We start from the raw sequence: 20,895 nt of genomic DNA, 5'->3' as shown, positions 1-20,895 counted from the left end.
GTTCTAGGGCTCATAGCAGCAGCACATTTCCTGGTGCACCACCGGCTTCAGCAGTCACCCCACGCCCCTGAAGGCTGCCACCAACAACGCCCCCAAACCCCCCCCCCCCCCACACACACACACACACATCACTACCACTAATTTGATTCGCACACTTTATTGCCGATGCAATAAAGTGTGCCCAGTCCAGCGCACAGGTTAACGAGCGTTTGGACGCATGTTTTGGACGTGAATCCATAACCCCCCAATGCAATAAGGGGATCAGCGCATCCAAACTCGCACGTAGCTAATATTTATTTATTTATAACTTTTTTTATACTGAAGTTCAGGTAACAGAATTACTTATCACTCCGGTTTACATTATAACAAGTAGAAAACAATGACAACATATGTCTTACAATGAACAAGGGAGTGATTATAATAGCGCTCATCACGTATAAATTCCCTGTAGATGAGGCTATCAGCTATTACCCCACGATGCAAAAAATCCCCGTGCCCAAGGCACTCTTTTTAACCCATAAAATGTTTACTAAAGTCTTCACGCATATCAAAGGCTCAACTTAAAAACAAAAAAAACCTGCTTTTCTGTGGTTCCTCCTATTTAGCAGCATCACAATACTAAGCAGGAAGAGCCGCAGAAAACAGCACCATGCAAAAAAAAAAAGTCTTAATGTAAAAAAAAAAAAATAAAAAATTTGAAGTGCACAATATACACGCGTCGGGCAGTGTATACTGCGTGTGCGTATTGTGCTAGTAAATCAGCTGTCACGGGATAAACTGAGAGTCCGTTTCCCTAACCCACGCATAGCCACGTCTCCTGGGCGCCAGATTCCGTGGACGTGCTAGGGATGCACAATTTACCCTTGGGCGCATCCTTTTCAGCGTGGCAGCTCACTTGCTTATTGCATCGGACACCTAGGAGAGGCGACTGTGGGCGCATTAAAAAAACAAACCACATGCCCAGTTTGGATGCACGTTTTCAGCACGTCCATGTTGCATTGGCCAACTGTGATATAATTTGTACCCTATCACTTCCCCAGTGCTCACATCGCCCAAAGCAATCTAAATGACCGAACCTGTAGCACACAGGTTAAAAACAGCTCTCCCCAAGCATCAGCAGCATTATCACCAATGAACTGCTCACCATCCCAAGCAAAAACACCTTTCAGTCATGTTTCTGACTTCCTCACCCTGACCCAATACCCCTATCAGCCTCAGACTCCTCTCTCCCAAATAACAACACCACTCTGACCACTGCATCGTTTCAATAAAGCTATGGTGAATGGTGCAATAGCAAAAGAAGGAAACGAGATGGTTAAATAAGTTGATCATCCAGGAAGACTTGCTGCTAAACAAAACAGTCTCAGTAATAGGAAAAGCAGAGGACATGTTGATAAGGCATACCCATTGATTTTGCATCCAACATTTTGAAGTCAAATTAAATACAGAAGGAAATTCAATTCTGAAACAAACAAGATTATGATTATCTTTTCTCGTTAAATGCCATCATCGTCACCACGCATTAGGGTCTGTTTTGACTTCAATACAGGTCACTGTTACACCTTTTCCTAGTTGTGCCTGGTTCTTTTTTTCCTGTAGGTTAATACTGAAATGTTCTCTCCCAGATATGCACACGGAATGAAGATGAATTTGCACAAGTCTGAATCCTGTGAGCGGTAGCACCAGCCATTAATTAAAGGGCTCATTTTTAAACCCTGGCGCGCGCTTTTTCAAAGCAGGCCAGCCACGCACATATCTCCCGGTATGCACGGAAGAGCCGGGTTTGGAAAAGGGGGCGGGGCCTGAACCAGCGAAGCACGCGCCGGCAGCCAGCCGATGCGCAGAACTTACTGCTGCTCGGGAGACCGGTGAGTTAAAAATTAAAATTAGGTTAGTTGGAGGAGGTTTAGGGGTTGGGGTGGAGAGTGGAAAAGGGAGGAAGGTTCCCTCCCAGTCCGCACCTTTACTACAGTGGACTGGGGGGGAACTGGGGAAAGGCCAAGTCGGGTCGGCGCACGTTGCTTAAAACATTTCCCCTCCTTGCGCACAAAAGTTGGTACCCACCCGCACATGCGCGCGTCAATGTAAAATTGGGCACACACGTGCGCACAGGTATCAGATTTTATAACGTGTGCACACCGATGTAAAATTGGGCACACACGTGCGCACAGGTATCAGATTTTATAACGTGTGCACGGCGATGTAAAATTGGGCACACACGTGCGCACAGGTATCAGATTTTATAACGTGTGCACACCGATGTAAAATTGGGCACACACGTGCGCACAGGTATCAGATTTTATAACGTGTGCACGGCGATGTAAAATTGGGCACACACGTGCGCACAGGTATCAGATTTTATAACGTGCGCGCACCCATGTAAAATTGGGCACACACGTGCGCACAGGTATCAGATTTTATAACGTGTGCACGGCGATGTAAAATTGGGCACACACGTGCGCACAGGTATCAGATTTTATAACGTGCGCGCACCCATGTAAAATTGGGCACACACGTGCGCACAGGTATCAGATTTTATAACGTGCGCACGGCGATGTAAAATTGGGCACACACGTGCGCACAGGTATCAGATTTTATAACGTGCGCGCACCGATGTAAAATTGGGCACACACGTGCGCACAGGTATCAGATTTTATAACGTGCGCGCGGCGATGTAAAATTGGGCACTCACGTGCACACTGGTATCAGATTTTATAACGTGCGCGCGGCGATGTAAAATTGGGCACACACGTGCGCACAGGTATCAGATTTTATAACGTGCGCACACCGATGTAAAATTGGGCACGCACGTGCGCACAGGTATCAGATTTTATAACGTGCACGCACCCATGTAAAATTGGGCACGCACGTGCGCACAGGTATCAGATTTTATAACGTGCACGCACCCATGTAAAATTGGGCACGCACGTGCGCACAGGTATCAGATTTTATAACGTGCACGCACCCATGTAAAATTGGGCACGCACGTGCGCACAGGTATCAGATTTTATAACGTGCACGCACCCATGTAAAATTGGGCACACACGTGCGCACAGGTATCAGATTTTATAACATGCGCGCGGCGATGTAAAATTGGGCACACACGTGCGCACAGGTATCAGATTTTATAACGTGCACGCACCCATGTAAAATTGGGCACACACGTGCGCACGGGTATCAGATTTTATAACGTGCGCACACCGATGTAAAATTGGGCACACACGTGCGCACAGGTATCAGATTTTATAACGTGCGCGCACCCATGTAAAATTGGGCACACACGTGCGCACAGGTATCAGATTTTATAACGTGCGCGCGGCGATGTAAAATTGGGCACACACGTGCGCACAGGTATCAGATTTTATAACATGCGTGCCCCGATGTAAAATTGGGCACACACGTGCGCACAGGTATCAGATTTTATAACGTGCGCGCGGCGATGTAAAATTGGGCACACACGTGCGCACAGGTATCAGATTTTATAACTTGCACGCCCCGATGTAAAATTGGGCACACACGTGCGCATAGGTATCAGATTTTATAACGTGCACGCCCCGATGTAAAATTGGGCACACACGTGCGCACGGGTATCAGATTTTATAACGTGCACGCACTCATGTAAAATTGGGCACACGTGTGCACAGGTATCAGATTTTATAACGTGCACGCACCCATGTAAAATTGGGCACACACGTGCGCACGGGTATCAGATTTTATAACGTGCGCACACCGATGTATGCGGCGATGCGCGCATGTTATAAAATCGGCGCATCCATGTGTGCATGCTGGGAACTGCGTGCACATGGACGCCCGCCCGTGCCTTTTAAAATTTACCCTTAAGGCTTTAATCAAAGTCACTGGCCAGTCGCACATCTTTCGTGGACATTCATGATTTTAATATAAATTCAAAGAAAGTGAGAGTCAATCTTTCATTCAGTTACCTCAGGCTTGGATTGAGAACGGTTGTGAATGCTGGCCTTCCAATCTGAGGCTCGTCATCTCAGTCCAAGCATGGCACGAGGGACATTTTTATTTATTTATTTATTTATTTGCAATTTTTATATACCGACATTCGTTCGGGGAACATCATATCGGTTTCCATATAACATAAAAGTAGCCAACTGGGCTTTACAATGAACTGATAGGAGAACTGGGTATCAGGGAAGGTGGGGGGAAGAGAACAAGGGTAAGCTGTACAAATTAACAAGAGATGTAGTAGGGATGTATATATACAAGGAGGGCATTATGTACAGGAGACTTATTTATAGACAAGGGTAAGCTGTACAAATTAACAAGAGATGTAGTAGGGATGTATATATACAAGGAGGGCATTATGTACAGGAGACTTATTTATAGACTTATTTATCTGGGGGGGGCGTTTAGAGGGAGGGATAGGATGATTACTTAGGGGGACGAGGGGAGGCAGGGGGGAAGAGGGTGTGTGTTAAGGGGGGGAGGTGTGGGGAGGGAGCAGAAGGTTGGAGGGGGGGTGGGGTGTTCACGTGAAGGCTCGGGAGAAGAGCCAGGTCTTGAGGTTTTGTCGGAATTTTCTGGGGCAGGCTTCCAGGCGTAGTTGGGTGGGCATGGAGTTCCATAGTGAGGGTCCAGCTAGGGATATTGCACGTTGCTTGGTGGAAGATAGGTGAAAAAGTTTGGGCGAAGGAGTGTGAATGTATGCTGTGTAGGGTGTTCTGGTGGGTCTGGAGGAGGGACGGATGATAAGGCTGTCTGGGAACCAAAGCATCTCGGGATTGTGGATGGCCTTATGTATAAGGGTGAGGGTTTTGAATTGAATTCTGGCAGTGATGGGGAGCCAGTGGAGTTGTTTAAGAACAGGTGTTATGTGTTCGTTTCTACGGGAGCCAGTTAAAATGCGTGCTGCAGCGTTCTGGAGTAGTTGGAGAGGTGCAGTGCTGTTCTTTGGGAGACCTAGGAGTAATGCGTTGGCGTAATCTATTTTGGATAGTATGAGGGCTTGAAGGGCGATTCTAAAATCATATCTATTTTCATTTTGAGTATGTTTACTAGTATGTTTTTAGGGAAATTGGATTACAAATGCTGACAAAAGGCTGGCATTACTGCTCTAAAGTTTCAAGCTCTGACAATTCAACCCTTTTGTGTAGCTGTTACCAAATGCCCAATATATGGATGGACATTTCGGTTTTTGTAAATACATAGATGTAAACCAGCTGACAAGAACTGTGTGTTGTAGCCGCTGAAGATAACCAAATTTACGAGTGGCGACTCTCTAGCACTGCCATGCCTAGGTCTCTGTAACAAAGCAGGTAGGATGCTGAGGAGCGAGGTCATTAAGCTGCTGCAGAAGGTCCAGCATCACCCATGGAGTCCCACAAAGCTTTGCAAGTTTTCCGCCATCTCATCACCGTTTGCCTAAACAGAGATGTTCACCAAATTTTTACATTTTATTTAAACTTGATGGAAATGTTCACCTCTTTAAAAAAAAAACTTCTCTACCCCCAAAGCAAAATACATTCATGCGATATTTGGTTCCTTTCAGTGTTTTAAAACTGCGGACCCAAAAGTCAGCTAAATTGGAATGGTCTGGTGGGGTTACACCTAGGAGTAGGCAATAGTTATAGCATTTTGGTTCTGGATTCACAAAAATAACAAACATTCCAGATCAATTACACAACAGAGGAAATGTATGGAACAGGCATGCGACTCCTTAGAGTGGCCACCTAATGGTTAGAGCAGCCAAACTGCGAATCAGGGAGGTCAGGGGTCAAATACTGTATATGAGCATGGCCAAGTCACTTAACCCTCAATTGCCTCAGATATAAATTAGGGACCTTCATTTTGGGGTTTTATTTTTTTACATTTTGCCTGGGAATTTATCAAGAAAAGAAAATCAGTGAAAAATACGACTCATTTTTCTGGCTAATTCTCGGAGTTTATTTTGGTGGACAGAAGCCAGGACAATAACATTTTAAGCAGATTCTCCCTCTCAGCCACATTCCTATCTCTGCTCCCATCCCCTGAGAATCTCCCTCTCCCCCCGCACCCTACTGTAACAGCAGTCATCCTTACTAGAGGTGGCTCCAGGCGTCTCTCTCTCCTTCAGCCGCTCCCGCGCTCCGCAGCCCTGCACGTCTGCTTCTGTGCGGGGCCAGGGAGCCTGCTGGGACGTGCCTGCTTCAAATGCTGCACTGGTGGTCCTTTGGGAGCCTAGAGGGAAGGGAAAGCAGGATCTGAAATGCCACACGAGCGGCACCGGAGGGCCAAAGCTTCCGCTGGTGCAGGAGGGCTGGAACGTGAAACACTGTAGGTGCTTTGGCCCACCCTGGGTTCCTTGAGACCCTGCATCTGGAGCTCTGCAGCTGCTCTTTAATCAGCCTAAAATTAGGCAGGGGAAATCAGTTTAAACAGATTTTCATTTTTGGAAAAATCGTGAATTTAGGGGTCCAAATCAGTTTAAACTGAAAATGAAGGACCCTAGATGTGAGCTATGCACTTTCCATCTCAAAATGTACTGGAAGACAAAAATCATGAATTAAAAAAGTGATAGTCTAGAGTAAGAAAAATGATGAAGTCTTCGCCAATAAAGAAATAGAACTGAGCTGGAACAGGATAGAAAGCAAGTATATCCAAGCAATTTATGGATTAATTCAGATTTCACATGTGGTGGGTCTGGATCTTTTAGACCCAGTCTGGATGCAGATATTCATACAACTGTATTTATATTCCAGTATCCAAAGATTCACACTAACAATGGATCAAACAGGAAAATGCTGGCATAAATTCAGATAAATAAACCTAAGTAGATCTGGGATTTCTCAGAAAGAAAGAAACTCATAGGATAGCAAATTTGCTTACCGTAAATGGTGTTTTCCATAGATAGCAGGATGAAATAGCCATGACATGTGGTGACCATCATCCAGTGGCACTGAACAGACCCCGCTCTCATAGATGGTAGACATTTTGCTCTACTGATCATGTACAGGAATTTCAGCTCAGCTGTTGCCTCGTCAGCCCCCTCAGTTAATTTTAGAGCTAAGTCTAGCTAAATCAACTCTCCCAGAAGGCAAGCCGGTAATTAGTATGACTAATTCATCCTGCTATCTATGGAAAACACCACTTACGATAAGCAAACATACTTTGACAATAAGCAAGGCTGAATTAGCCATAACAGGTGGGGAATCCCAAGTTGAGGGTTGCAGTGGAGCATTTACTGAATAAGCAACCTGGACTCCACCATGGAGAGTAAAGTGCTTGGACATATTTACTGTCACTCTTTGAGAGATTGTCCAGACAGTAATGAGACGTGAAGGTTTATTCTGACGATCACATTGCAGCTTTGCAGATGTCTTTCAGAGGCATGGCTCACAGATCAGCCACTAATGAAATCATGGCTCTAACTTGATGAGCCTTAACAGTGTCTAGTTTGTAGGCCTGCAAGCTTATAGCAGTGCGTGATGCGGTCTTGCCAGCCAGTTGGACAATGTATGTTTGGCCACTGCTATTCCCAATCTTTTGGGACCATAAGAGGAAAAAAGTTGAGAATTCTGACAATGAGGCGGAATTCTTCTCTTGTAGTAAGCCAAGACCAGTTTACAATCTAAGGTATGAGGACTCTCTCGCCTTCATGTGTATAAGGTTTCGGAAGAACATAGATAGCATGATGGCTTGGTTAATATGGAAAGCAGACACAATCTTTGGTTGAAACTTTGGGTGGGTGCGGAGCACCAACCCATTATGAAAAAATTGCATATAAGGAAGATAATGAACTAAAGCCTGAAGTCTACGGATTCTTATTGCTGAAGATACTGCGAACAGGAATATTACTTTCCATGCTAGAAACTTGAATGAGGCTGTCTGCACTGGTTCAAAAGGTAAGGACAAGTCTTATCATAGATCATTCAACATCCAAACTGTCAAGTTGAGGGCGGGAAAGTTCAGATGAAACAGATGTCCCTCTTCTTAAGTTAATAAGTATGGATCTGATTCAAGAGGTATTGGACAATGACCGAAGAGCAGTACTAGACATGTAAAACAAACATATTTTAGCCACACTGGCGCTATGAGGATCAGATGGGCCCTGTCCTTTATACTTTTTACACCATTCTGACTATTAATAGACTCGATGGAAAAGTGTACATGAAATCTACATTCCATTCAAGCAGAAAAGTGACCTGAGCAGTTATAAGTCTGCTGGGAAGAATGGAGCAAAATGTTTATAGTTTTCTGTTATCTTCTGATACAAATAGGTCCATTGCTGGAAATCCCCAAAGACTGAACATTCTGTTGGCTGTGGATTGTTGAACAGGGCCATTCATGTGCATGAAAGATTCAGCCAAGGCAATCTGCCAACGTGTTGGAGATTCTGGGAAGGTAGATCACTTGCAGTACAGCTTGATGTCTGCATACCCAATCCCATATTTTTATAGCTTCTTGGGACAAGAGTCCAAGATATGTTCCATATGTTCCTCGGTTCCATGTAAAGCTCCGCTCTCTGTTGAGCAGTTCTTCGTTTTATGTAAACCGGATTGATTTGTAGTCCCTACAAGAACTTCGGTATATAAAAATTAAAAATAAATAAATAAATAAATAAGATCCTGTGCCTCCTTGTTTGTTCATGTAAAGCATCATGACTTGACTGTCTGTTTGGACAAAAATTTATTTATTTTATTTATTTAAAAACTTTTCTATGCCGTCATTAAGTTAGATTACCATCCAACAGTTTACAAAAAGGCACAAATAGAAGTAAAAATTGATTAGTGTAGCTAACATAATATAGGTGTGCCATCATTGGACTGTAACAGATTTGTTCTAATAAAAACTCTAAGTTGAATTTAGTTGAGATGTTGGTTGGAAAACTTCTGCACTGTTCACGTCTAAATTTACTACTATAAAATGTGTTATGCCAATATGTTAATACCACAAGCGTCAAGACCGAAAATAATGTTAGTGTAGAGAGCAATAAGTAATGCACAATGTAAAGTGCTTTGTAAGTAGAATTAGAATGTACGGTATATGTTGAGTTGTGTCGACCTAAAAACGTATAAATATGAACTCGATTATATCCTCACTATTATGATGACCTAGAACTTTTATGAATATGAACCATAACAAAATGTATTGTGATTTTATCCTAAAGGTGAATGTGAACCCACAATATACGATTGTAGACCAAGAATAGGAATGGTGATATTGTAAACCGTTGCCGTCTTCATTTGGAACGACGGTATATAAAATGCCTAAATAAATAAAATAAATAAATAATCTGAAATGCATTGTCAGTACCCAGAAGCAGTTTTGGTTGCTAAGCAGAGTTAAGCAAATTAAGCATTGGATGGCACGATGATAATTGGCTGTACCAACAAGAATCCCATCTCCCCAGATAGATCCACTATGATGATTCCAATTTTTTCCTGAGGTTAAAATCCAAATTCAACATACCTAATGAGAAAGAATCTGAATGCTTGCTCAATAGCTATGTGAGGGAATGCACAGGAAACTCCCTCAGAACACTTTAAGGAAACACCACAGCAATCTAGCTCAAGGACCAGCCCCACAAGGAATTCTGGGTGGAGGCTCCCCATATGGGAAGGAATCAGAGCTCAGAAGGGTTGGAGAGGCCCCGGGGAACAGGCAGGAACCCAGTCTATGCGAAGGCCTGCTATGTTTGATATCTACCAGAACTTCAAGGTGAACGGCATTATTTTCTGTTTTATAAAACTGTACAGAAGAACACAGCTAGAGACTGCCTCCTTATTCCTCCTGGCTGTTTCCCATGCCACTGTCACCCAAGCTATCACAACCTAGTTATTTCTTACCTGTCAGAGATGCATGTCATTAATGCACATCAATGTATGTGTTGCTGACAGAAGCAAAATAGGCCTGCAGGTAGAGAGTTGTTGTGATTTTCCAGACTTTAGCTAAGCTTCTTATTTTACTCTTTTCATGCCCTTGGAAATATATCATATAGCTAAGCTACAGTAAATAGACCAATCAAACAGGCTTGCCCTATCCCAAGCACAGCAAAAGGACCATTCATTGAAAGAGTCAACAGGGCCTGTAAATTTTCAAGGGGGGAGGGGTTGCTGAGAACTTGCTAGGGTCTAGTAAAAGTAGCTTCGTGGGGAACTGCATAAACCATAAAAGGTATTTTGCAGGGAACTGCTGGTGAGTTGAAAGCTATTCTGCTGAAGGGAAGGTGGGGTAAGCTGTGGATCCAAGCAATAAAAATAGAAAAGAGCACAAACAATGCTAGAGTAAGTGTAAATCATTAATAAGGTAGGTCAAAAGGGATTTTGAGAAGAAGCTCGCCAGGAAGGGGAGAAATAATAGTAAGCCTTTTCCCATATATCTGAAGTAAGAGGACAGCCAGGAACGCAGTCAGCCCTCCAGGTGACCAAGAGGGCAAGAAAAGGCCACAGAAGAGAAGCTGAATGATTCATTTGGGGGGACAGACCAGAAGCCTTCCTTAAGGGCGATGCACACTAAAAAAGACATCACCGTGCAGCAGGAAGAAGTGATAAAAATTATAGATAGGTTTTAATAAGTCCCCAGGGCCAGATGGCATCCACCCCAAAGTTCTGAAAGAACTGAAACTGGAACCTGCAGTCACACAAACGCCAGTTTCCAATTTGTCACTAACGGCTGCTATACCAGAAGACGAAGATGGCCAGTGTGACTACAGTTTTTAAGAAAAGCTCCAGGAGAAACCAGGAAACAATGTAGATCTGTAGGCCGAACATCAAGACCGGGCAAGATAGTGGAGACAATTATCAAGAACAAAATCAAGCACATAGAAGGGAATAGTATAACTGGGATCAGCCAGCATGAGTTTTTGGAAGGCAAGTCATGCCTGACGAATCTTTGAAACTGTAACTAGGCTCATGGATGCTGGTGAATAGGACACGGATTCCCCAAGGTGGGGTCTGTGAGACCATTCCAGGAGGGTCCACCAGAGGAGAATCAACACAAGTACAACCACCGAGAAACAGATTAGGCTGATCTCACCTCTGAGGAGCTCTGCTCTAAGGCTCCTCCTGCCTAATCCAACTGCCCGATCCCATGCCGAGGGGAGGAAGAGTTGAAGATCGCAGTCTCAAAAAGCCCAAACCGGCGTGGAGAGGAGGTAGGGAAACGTGGGGCTGATTGCTACCACAAGGAATCTGAAAGTATGGGAAGTGCACTTTCAACAGCCCATTCGCCAAATGATCAGAGGCAACAGCAAACAGGCTGATAGCCCTGAGGGGCATTTCTGGCCTCTGCTAAGCAAAACGACAGGTAGTAAATGCAAATAAATAACTAAAGGAACAACTGGGATGGGACCAAGGATAGAGGGAAGGAGGGAGAGGACCAGGGAAGGAGCCACAAGGGGAAGAGGACAGGAAGTAAGGCACTCAGGAAGGGGGCATGGGGAGGATGGAGGGAAGGGGCTATGGAGCGGAGGGGCACAGGAGGGAAGGCACTCGGGAAGGATGGGTGCAAGCAGGGCAGGAGGGAAGGCACTCGGGGAGGGAAGAGGGCAAGAAGGTGAGCAGTCAGGAAGGCAGGAGGGACACAACCAGAGAAGGAACTGCAGGGAGGGCCCTGAGGAAGGGTCTGCAGACGAGGGCAGGCAGGAGGGAGGGTATTTGAGAGGGGGCCATGGTGGAGGTGTGGAGTAGCACTCATGAAGGGGAGGGCAGAAGAGAGAGCACAGCTTATACCTGAAACCATTCCTTACGTAATATTACATTTTATTCTTTATAACATTCATTTTCCACATGGTATTTCACTGCATGTGAAAATTAAAGAGATGTTTATGTGGGGGTTCCACACAATCTTTGCAGGCTGAAAAGGGGGTTCATGCTTCTGAAAAGGTTGGAAAGCCCTGACATAGAATATTTGGATTTTAAAAGGCATTTGATTCCTCTGGAAACTGCCAGGCTGTGTGACGGGGGCCATGGACATTCATAGATCAGTAACTGCTTACAGGGACTGACCGGCAGCTTCTTAAACTGGTGATATGTGCCCCAAGGGCGGCGTTAGGCCCAGTATTATTCAACTTGTTTCCAAACGATCTGCAAGACGAGTAACAAGTGAGGCTGCAAAATGTGCAGATGATATCAAACTGTGCAGGGTAGGTAAAACACAAGCTGTAAGGCTGCAGGAAGATCCGGGAAGACGGTGACCTTGGGCATCTAAACGGCAGATGGAATTTAATGTAGGCACTGATGATGTAGGGAGAAAAAAAAATCCAAACCGCTAGTGCACGCTGCTGAGGTCCACTGTGAAAAACTGCTATGAAGAGAGAGAGAGAGAGATCCTGGAATAACTGTGCACCACACACTGAAACCATCGGCACGGTGTGTAGCCGTGCTGGGAATAATTTGGAAAGGCATCAATGACAAATCTGAGGATATTATCCTGCACGGAGCTCTGCTGCAACCACACCTCTAGCATTAAATGCCCTTCTGGACAATCCATCTCGAAAAGAAAGCGGCAGGATCTCAAGAAGTCACAGCGAATGGCAACCAGAATGCTGAGAGGACCGGGGGCTCTCTCATAGGAAGAAATAGTAAAAAACAAACAATCGTAGGCCTCTGTAACTGGGAAGGGAGAAGACTGAGGGGTGTTATTACAGAGGCCTACAAGTTAATGAATGGAAGAGAACAAAAACCACAAGCAAGTGGCTGTTTACCCTTTCCAAACATAGCAGGGCCGGAGGACATCCAATGAGACTGGATGCTAGCAGTTTCAAAACAAACGTGAGGAAATATAACTATCGGTGGATGGTTAAAGTGTGGAATCTGCTGCTGCCAGATGTAAGCCACAGCAAGCGGCACAGCCGGGTCTACGAGGGACCTTACATGTATTCCTGGAAGAGAGCGTAAACAGATATTAGAAAGAATGGATGGAGGCCACGTTGCTTCGCACTTTTACAGGGCTACAAGGAGATGGACTCTGGTGCCTCTGGGGCCACTGTCAGAAGCAGTGTATATTGGGCTCGATGGACCTCTGGCGAGGCAGTAGGCTGCGGAGGGGAGGGGAGGGAGGGGAGCAGTAGGAAGGAGAGAGAAGTACTCAATGCCCTCCCCCCCAGCCCTGCAGGAAGGACCTTTCGGCTCACAATCTACAAAAATGCAGGAGGCAATATTGGGGCTGCTTGAGCAGCACGCATACATTTGACCGAGTTTCTGTTCAGGTTAATAAATCATTCTGAAAGGAGACTTGCACTTACTGAGTCTGTGCAGTGAAAAAGCCAGGGGGGAACTGCTGCTACCTGTAGCCTCGTCGTCCCCTGCTACACATTACACTCTGCAGAAGGTTTCTCCATTTCAGCTGGATAAGCCAGAGTGGGAGGTGAGGGCCGCTGCTTCACCCCCAGCCTGGTACCCTTTTAAAAGAGCATTCCCGTTCTGTAATAAGAGAGCCCACTGGCAGGGCGAGGCAGAACTCAAGCAAGGGAAAGAAACCTGCTGCCCTGGAACCTGGATAAGAAACTCGCCCGGACCTTTGACAGGTGTGGGACGAGAGGCAGAGAGAAGAACCGGAGGGCTGCAGAGGGAGTGGGCAGGGAAGAGACTGTGGGGGACAGGATTATAGAGGTGAGATGCAACATCAGTTTGCAAGTTCTCACAAACATGTCCTCCTGTAGCCATTCCCAGGGTCAGGGTGGTTACTGGGCTGATCAGCAAGGCTTGGAAGGAGATGGTCGAAACCAGCCGTCAGCCAAGCTGCAAGCCTCAGGGAAAATTGGTGAAAGGAAACGGAGATATCTTTCTTGAAATGAATTTAATGAAGTGCAAGAGGTCTTTTTTCTGGTATATATATATATATATATATAAATATAAATGTTGCACTTTCTCTTGTAGCCATCATCATTATCAGAACCCCATTCCTGAACCCACCCTAATGCAGCAAACGTTTGACTGCAGCTCTGAAGTGAGATTCAAGAATAAAACTTGACAAAAAGATCAACATCTTCCAATGAGAAAGGCACAGGAAAAGGGGCCTAAGAATAAGAACAAGGAGGTCATTTACTAAGCCACGGGAGTCTCCTCGGTGGCTCAGCACTCCCCCCATATGCCGAGTGACGGTGGCCCCTTCTGCCAGGACGCCATCTTGTTAAAGGGCCAGCAGCAGCAATAAGCAATCCCCCCCCCCCCCTTCCTGCCAGCTCTTGAAATGACGCGTAAGGCTTGAAAGAGGAAAACAGTTTCATTAATGTTAAGTGTGGCCACTCCCCCCACCCCCCATCACCCACCCAACTCCGATCCCTCCCGGGCTAATCTTAAACATCCATGGTGGCCGACTGGGACCTGCAGCGCCCCCTAGGCTCCATCTAAATGAAAACAGCTCCGGCCAGCCACATATCAAAGTGTACCCTCTATCTGGGGGAGGCCTTTGATGTTAAAGGTAACAGGGGCGAGGGGGGAGTGGCCTTCACCACGTGACATTTATGAAATTCTCTCTCTCTTTTTTAGCCCCGTGGGCCACCACTAGAGGCAGCAGAGGGGTGGGACGGGGGACTCACAAAACAGATGGAGGAAGAGTTGTTTAAATTTCAGGTCTGGGGCGCATCGGGACATGCATTAGCATCCCCATGCTGCCAGGGAAAGTCAGCAGCTCCTGAGCTGTACCTAAAATAACTCTGCCTGGCTGCCTAGGGAGAGGAAAGGGAGGTGATATTGCCCCTGTGTGGGTCCCTGGTGAGACCTGCAAAAGGACATAAACTGATTGGGGTCGGTACAGAGAGTGGCTGCTAAAATGATCAGTGCTCTTTGCTCTAAAGCTTATGGGAACAGACTTAGATCTAAACATGTACACCCCAGAGGAAAGGCGAGATGGGGGAGATACAAGAGAGCTTTTTAAATATCTTCAAGGGTCCTATGCACAGGAGGTGAACCATTTTCAATGGGGAAAAAGGTCTCTAGAATAGTGGGTCACAAACTTATTCTGGAGACTCCCAGCCAGCCAAGTTTTCAGGATATCCAGAATGAATATCCATGACAAGGGGTCGTGGGATGAGGCGTAATCTCAGAAAATATTCCTTTAAAGAGAGGGCAGCGGACGCATGGAATGCCCTCCCAGTGCACGGGGTGGAAAGAAAAGCAGTATCTGTAAAGTTACATTTGTTGGGTGGATGGGCAGACTAGATAGGCCATATGGACTTTTTCTGACATCGTATTTCTATGTAACACGACGTCAGATTTTTTTGGCAAGCCATGCCATTTTATTTACATTTAATTGCCTAGTAATGAGCTGCTTTGCATGCCTTTGCATAAACTTGTCCAGCTAAGTTGGCTGAGATATTCAGTGGCTCAGCTGGGCCACTGAATATATTCAACTATCCCATAATTAGTCAAGTAAGTTTATTCAGCTAATTTAAGGCCAACTGACTAGCAGATGTTACTTAGCCCGATAATGCTGAATATCGGAACTTATCCAATTAACGGGCCGATACAGTAAAAATCGCGGGAGAGCAGGCGAACGCCCGCTCTCCCAGCACACGCACAGGACACTCTCCTGTGCGCGCGATACAGTAATTTAATTTATTTAAATTAGGGCCGGCGGTAAAAAGAGGCGCTAGGGACACTACCGCATCCCTAGCGCCTCTTTTCGGACAGGAGCAGCGGCTGTCAGCGGGTTTGACAGCCGACGCTAAATTTTGCCGGCATCGGTTCTCGAGCCTGCTGACAGCCACGGGTTTGGAAACCAGACGCCGGCTGTCGGCGTCTGGTTTCCAAACCCGCACAGAAGTGCACAGAAACTGCTTTTCTGTGCACTTTCCCGGTGCCCAGAGAAATTAGCGCCTACCTTTGGGTAGGCGCTAATTTCTGAAAGTAAAATGAGCGGCTTGGCTGCACATTTTCCTTTCTGAATCTCGCCGGAATACCTAATAGCGCCCACAACATGCATTTGCATGTTGTGGGCGCTATTAGGTTCGGGGGGTTGGACGCTCGTTTTCGGCCCCTTACTGAATAAGGGGTGACACTAGCGTGTCGAAAATGCGCGTCCAATCGAGGGTTAACAATGCGCTCCATTGGAGCGCACTGTACTGTATCGGCCCGTAAGTAAGCTGGATAAATGGCTCCTCCCCAGAATGCTACTGTCCCACCCACCAGCTCTCATAATTGCGATGGAGAAGGTACAGAGAAGGGCAACCAAAATGATAAGGGGAATGGAACAGCTCCCCTATGAGGAAAGACTAAAGAGGTTAGGGCTGTTCAGCTTGGAGAAGAGACGGCTGAGGGGGGATATGATAGAAGTGTTTAAAATCATGAGAGGTCTAGAACGGGTAGATGTGACTCTGTTATTTACTCTTTCGGATAGTAGAAAGACTAGGGGACACTCCATGAAGTTAGCATGTGGCACATTTAAAACTAATCGGAGAAAGTTCTTTTTCACTCAACGCACAATTAAACTCTGGAATTTGTTGCCAGAGGATGTGGTTAGTGCAGTTAGTGTAGCTGTGTTTAAAAAAGGATTGGATAAGTTCTTGGAGGAGAAGTCCATTACCTGCTATTAAGTTCACTTAGGGGTAGATTTAAAAAAGCGCGCCTTTGCGTACTTTTGTTGGCGCATCAGGCGCAAACAAAAGTACGCTGGATTTTAGTACATACGCGCGTAGCCGCGTGTATCTGCTAAAATCCTGGATCGGCGCACGCAAGGCTGCCGATTTCGTGTAGCCGGCGCGCGCCGAGCCGCGCAGCCTGCCGCCGTTCCCTCCAAGGCCGCTCCGAAATCAGAGCGGCCTCGGAGGGAACTCGCTTTCGCCCTCCCCTCACCTTCCCCTCCCTTCCTCTATCTAACCCACCCCCCCGGCCCTATCTAAACCCCCCCCCTACCTTTGTCGGGGGATTTACGCCTCCCGGAGGGAGAAGTAAATCCCCGCGCGCCAGCGGGCCGCTAGCGCGCCGAGACGCAACCTGGTGGCGGTTCCGGAGGGTGCGGCCACGCCCCCGGGCCGAAACCACGCCCCCGGGCCCGCCCCCGAAACGCCGCGTCCCGCCCCCAAAACACTGTGCCGATCGGCCCCGCCCCCGACACACCCCCCTCGAAAAACCCTGGGACTTATGCGAGTCCCGGGGCTCTGCGCGCGCCGGTGCGCCTCTGGAACATAGTCGCACCGGCGCGCAAGGCCCTGCTCGCGTAAATCCAGGCGGATTTACGGGAGCAGGGCTTTTAAAATCCGCCCCTTAGAGAATAGCCACTGCCATTAGCAATGGTAACATGGAATAGACTTAGTTTTTGGGTACTTGCCAGGTTCTTATGGCCTGGATTGGCCACTGTTGGAAACAGGATGCTGGGCTTGATGGACCCTTGGTCTGATCCAGTATGGCATATTCTTATGTTCTTTAATATTCCCCCTAATCCCAACCTTGCAAACGATTCCACCTTTAACTCCTACCTTATGGAGCCCTGCGCACGAAACACTGGTATGCAACTTGACCAGCAACTGAACCTAAAAAATCATATCAACAAAATCCTAAAGGAAGGCTACTACAAGCTCAACGTCATGAAAAAACTAAAACTCCTGCATACCAGTGACTTCCACACGGTCATACAAGCTACCCTCACGTCAAAACTTGACTACTGCAATTCACTCTTTCTAGGCCCCTCCACCTCTCTTAAACCCCTTCAGCTACTGCAGAATGCAATAGCACGAACTATATCTAATGCCCGTAAATATGACCATATTACCCCTATCCTCAAAGAATTGCACTGGCTCCCCATCCCCTCCCGCATTCTCTATAAAACCCTCACAATAATCCACAAAGCCATACACATCCACAACTCCAATTGGCTGGAAGAACCATTTCAACCAAAACGCTCTAAACGACTCACTAGAGCCTCCAAGAATGGGACTCTTCATGGCCCACCCTAAAACACGCAGACCTCACATCCACAAGGGAACGAGCTATTTCTATAGCTGGAGCCACTCATTGGAACTCCCTACCTGCTAACCTACGACTGGAAACATGTCCATCCAAACTCCAAGCTAACCTCAAGGCCTGGCTATTCAAACAAGCGTACCCCCAATAACCTCTGCCCTGCTTCCCTTTTTATTCCCAACATGCCAGCTCTTCGAAGTACCTGTACATATATCTGTTACAACCTCTGTTATTAACTGGTTTCTGAGTGTAGTTGCAATCTCATTCACAACTACTTCTATTGTGATGGTGGCTGCAATTTTAATTACAACCACAATTACTGTTGAACATCTATTGCCTCTGTTATCTCTTAGTGTTGATTTTATTGCTTGGTTCACTTTCTTCCCTTACTAAGTTGTATTGTTCCTATTTATCCCATGTATCCCCCTCCCCTGTTCAATGTATTTTCCTCCTTGCTGTTATAATGTAATATAAACCGATATGATGTTGCCACAAATATCGGTATAGAAAAGTTTATAAATAAATAAACATTAATCCAAATAACATTTTAGCCAGATAAGAAGTTACCCGGCTAAGTGGTGGCCACTGAATGCAGCCAAATATTGAAACAGTGCCACTTAGCCAAATAAATCTGAATTTATCTGGATAAATGGTGCTGAGTATTGGCTCCTCTGTTTTTTGTACAGTGCATTACATTTTGTAACCCTTTACTAACTCATGGGACAATAAATTCTGGCATGTTTGAATAGCGATCTCTGAAATTATTTGTTTCACAGGCTAATGTCTTGTCACAAAAAGCTATCAGCTGTGTAAAAAAAACAAAAAAGTGGCGAGATAAACATTTCCAGGCATCAAATGTAAAGTGCAAGTGTATTTTACAAAATGTGAGCCCTACTGTAAAACTGCTAACATTTACATCACAGTATTTTAAAGTTCTACATCTACCTGCCTGTTAAAATATCTAGTGCTCATGTATAGTGCAGTCTGAGAATAATCCAGGGCAATGCCACAGATCGCATTAATTGGAGAGAACGTGTTAGTGGCTGTGCATGTAGTACAGCGCTGGTATAAGCCGCGGCACCTAAGCAAGTCTCGCCCCCTAGCCTTTCAGTGAACCGACACTGCTCGTCCCATCAGAGCTGATTAAAGGTTTTCATTTCGCTTTCTATCTGCAGCAGAAAAGGGGAAAAGCTGCCGCCGATTTCCCGATGGACGCGATCCCCCCCGCTGAAGATTGCATGCATCCTCCCCCCCTGCAGTGCAAAGCTCCCCACTTACAGCAAGGAGCGCCGTCCCGGGCCTCCCTCGCGGACCTGCTCGCGGGCTTTGCCTGCCGCGCGACCTCCTCTCCCGGCCGGCGCGAGCCCCGCCAAGGGCGAGCGAAGGGGGGGCAGCGAGGAGGCTCCGGCCCTGACGCGCGGCGCGAGACGAGACACTTCCGGCCCAGGGTCACGTGCCCGGTCGCCTGGCAACGGGGCCCGGGAGCTGGCGAAATCCTCCCGGCGGAGACTCGCACGGCGCTGCCTGGACTGGTCCTGGTCCCCCCCCCCCGTCCAGGCGGCTGAAGCCAGGGAAAGGGGGCGCGGCCCCCTCCGGCCATCCGCGGCACTGGATCTGGCTGAAGCCTTTCAGTCCGGGTAGCCCAGCTCGGCAAGCACAGCTCGTGGCAGGGTGGGGTTTGCAAATCCAGCTTTGAAAAGCCCCACCTGAAGAGGCAAACATGGCAGTGCTGCACAATCGTGCAACAGAGTGCTCTGAAGTCATTCAGCTTCTTATATTTATAAATCCAAGCTCAAAGTGCAAGCACAAAAGTTAATACAAATATACTTGGAATAATAAACAGCAGAATAAAAATACAATAACAACTCATCCTGCAAAAGTCTTTTGGCATGCAAATGTAGCTGGTGCCTGCTTTTGTGTACTGGGCAGGCACTGGCACCTGCTGAGTTGGGCCTCTAGCCCTATGCACTTTATCCTTGCCACAAATGGTGCTCCGCCCTGACATTTGGTGTTCCCAGTGACTTCCAGTTTCTATCCAGAGGAGCTGTGCTACCAATGATTGCAGCACAGTTCTCAAAGACACTGACAGAATTTACAATTGGTGCTGAACATGTGCTTTCACCTCGCCTCCTGCTCCTCTATGTTTTCCCAGCAGGTTTAATTCCAGTCTTGGGGAGCAGTTTTGGGCAGTGGGGTGCCCCAGGGATCTGCTCTGGGATCACTGTTTTTTTTAAATATATTTATAAACGACCTGGAAATGGGGACAACAAGTGAGGTGATCACATTTGCAGATGACACAACATTATCCAAAGTTGTTAAATCACAAGGGATTGAGAGAATTTGCAAGAAGACTTTGCAAAACTGGGATACTGAGAATGCAAATGGCAAATGAAATTTAATGTGGACAAGTATGCACTTAGGGGAGAGTAACCCAAATTATGGCTACACAGTGCAAGGTTCCACATTAGGAGTCACCTTTTAGGAAAAGGATCTAGGGGTCATCTTAGATAATACGTTGAAATCTACTGCTCAGCTTGCAGCAGTAGCTAAGAAGGCAAATAGAATGCTAGGAATGATTAGGAAAGAAATGGAGAATAAAACAGAGAATATCAAAATGCCTCTTTATCACTCCATGCAGTGACTTCATCTTGAGTACTGTGTGCAGTTCTGGTCACCACATCTCAAGAAAGATATAGCAGAATTAGAAAAGGTACAGAGAAGGGCAACCAAAATGATAAAGGGGATGGAATGATTCCCCTATGAGGCAAGGCTAAAGAGGTTAGGACTCTTCAGCTTGGAGAAGAGATGGCTGAGGGGAGATATGATAGAGGTTTATAAAATAATGAGTGGAATAGAACGAGTAAACAATCAGTTGTTTACTCTTTCAAAAAGTACAAAGACTGGGGGGAAACACAATGAAGTTACTAGGTAATAAAAACGAATAAGAGAAAATATTTTTTTTACTCAACACATAAGCTCTGGAATTCTTTTCCAGAGGATGTGGTAAAAGCTATTAGTGTAGTTGCGTTTAAAAAGGTTTTGGAAA

At 46.3% G+C, this 20,895-nt stretch overlaps 1 protein-coding gene across 1 annotated transcript in view; it reads right to left on the bottom strand.

Moving 5' to 3' along the window:
- The window catches only part of PLA2G4A (phospholipase A2 group IVA), a 167,333-nt gene extending 147,930 nt beyond the window's left edge, over positions 1 to 19,403 (bottom strand). The window contains exon 1 of the mRNA XM_029618209.1: positions 19,128 to 19,403. The gene's annotated coding sequence lies outside the window, so the exon portion shown is untranslated. The remainder of the gene's footprint in view (positions 1 to 19,127) is intronic.
- Between the last annotated feature and the right edge of the window lie 1,492 nt (positions 19,404 to 20,895).

Source organism: Rhinatrema bivittatum, chromosome 10 (assembly GCF_901001135.1).
Source record: "Rhinatrema bivittatum chromosome 10, aRhiBiv1.1, whole genome shotgun sequence".
Lineage (NCBI taxonomy): Eukaryota > Metazoa > Chordata > Amphibia > Gymnophiona > Rhinatrematidae > Rhinatrema > Rhinatrema bivittatum.
Note: the sequence above shows the minus strand (reverse complement) of the source record. Positions and strands in the feature narration are given on the sequence as shown.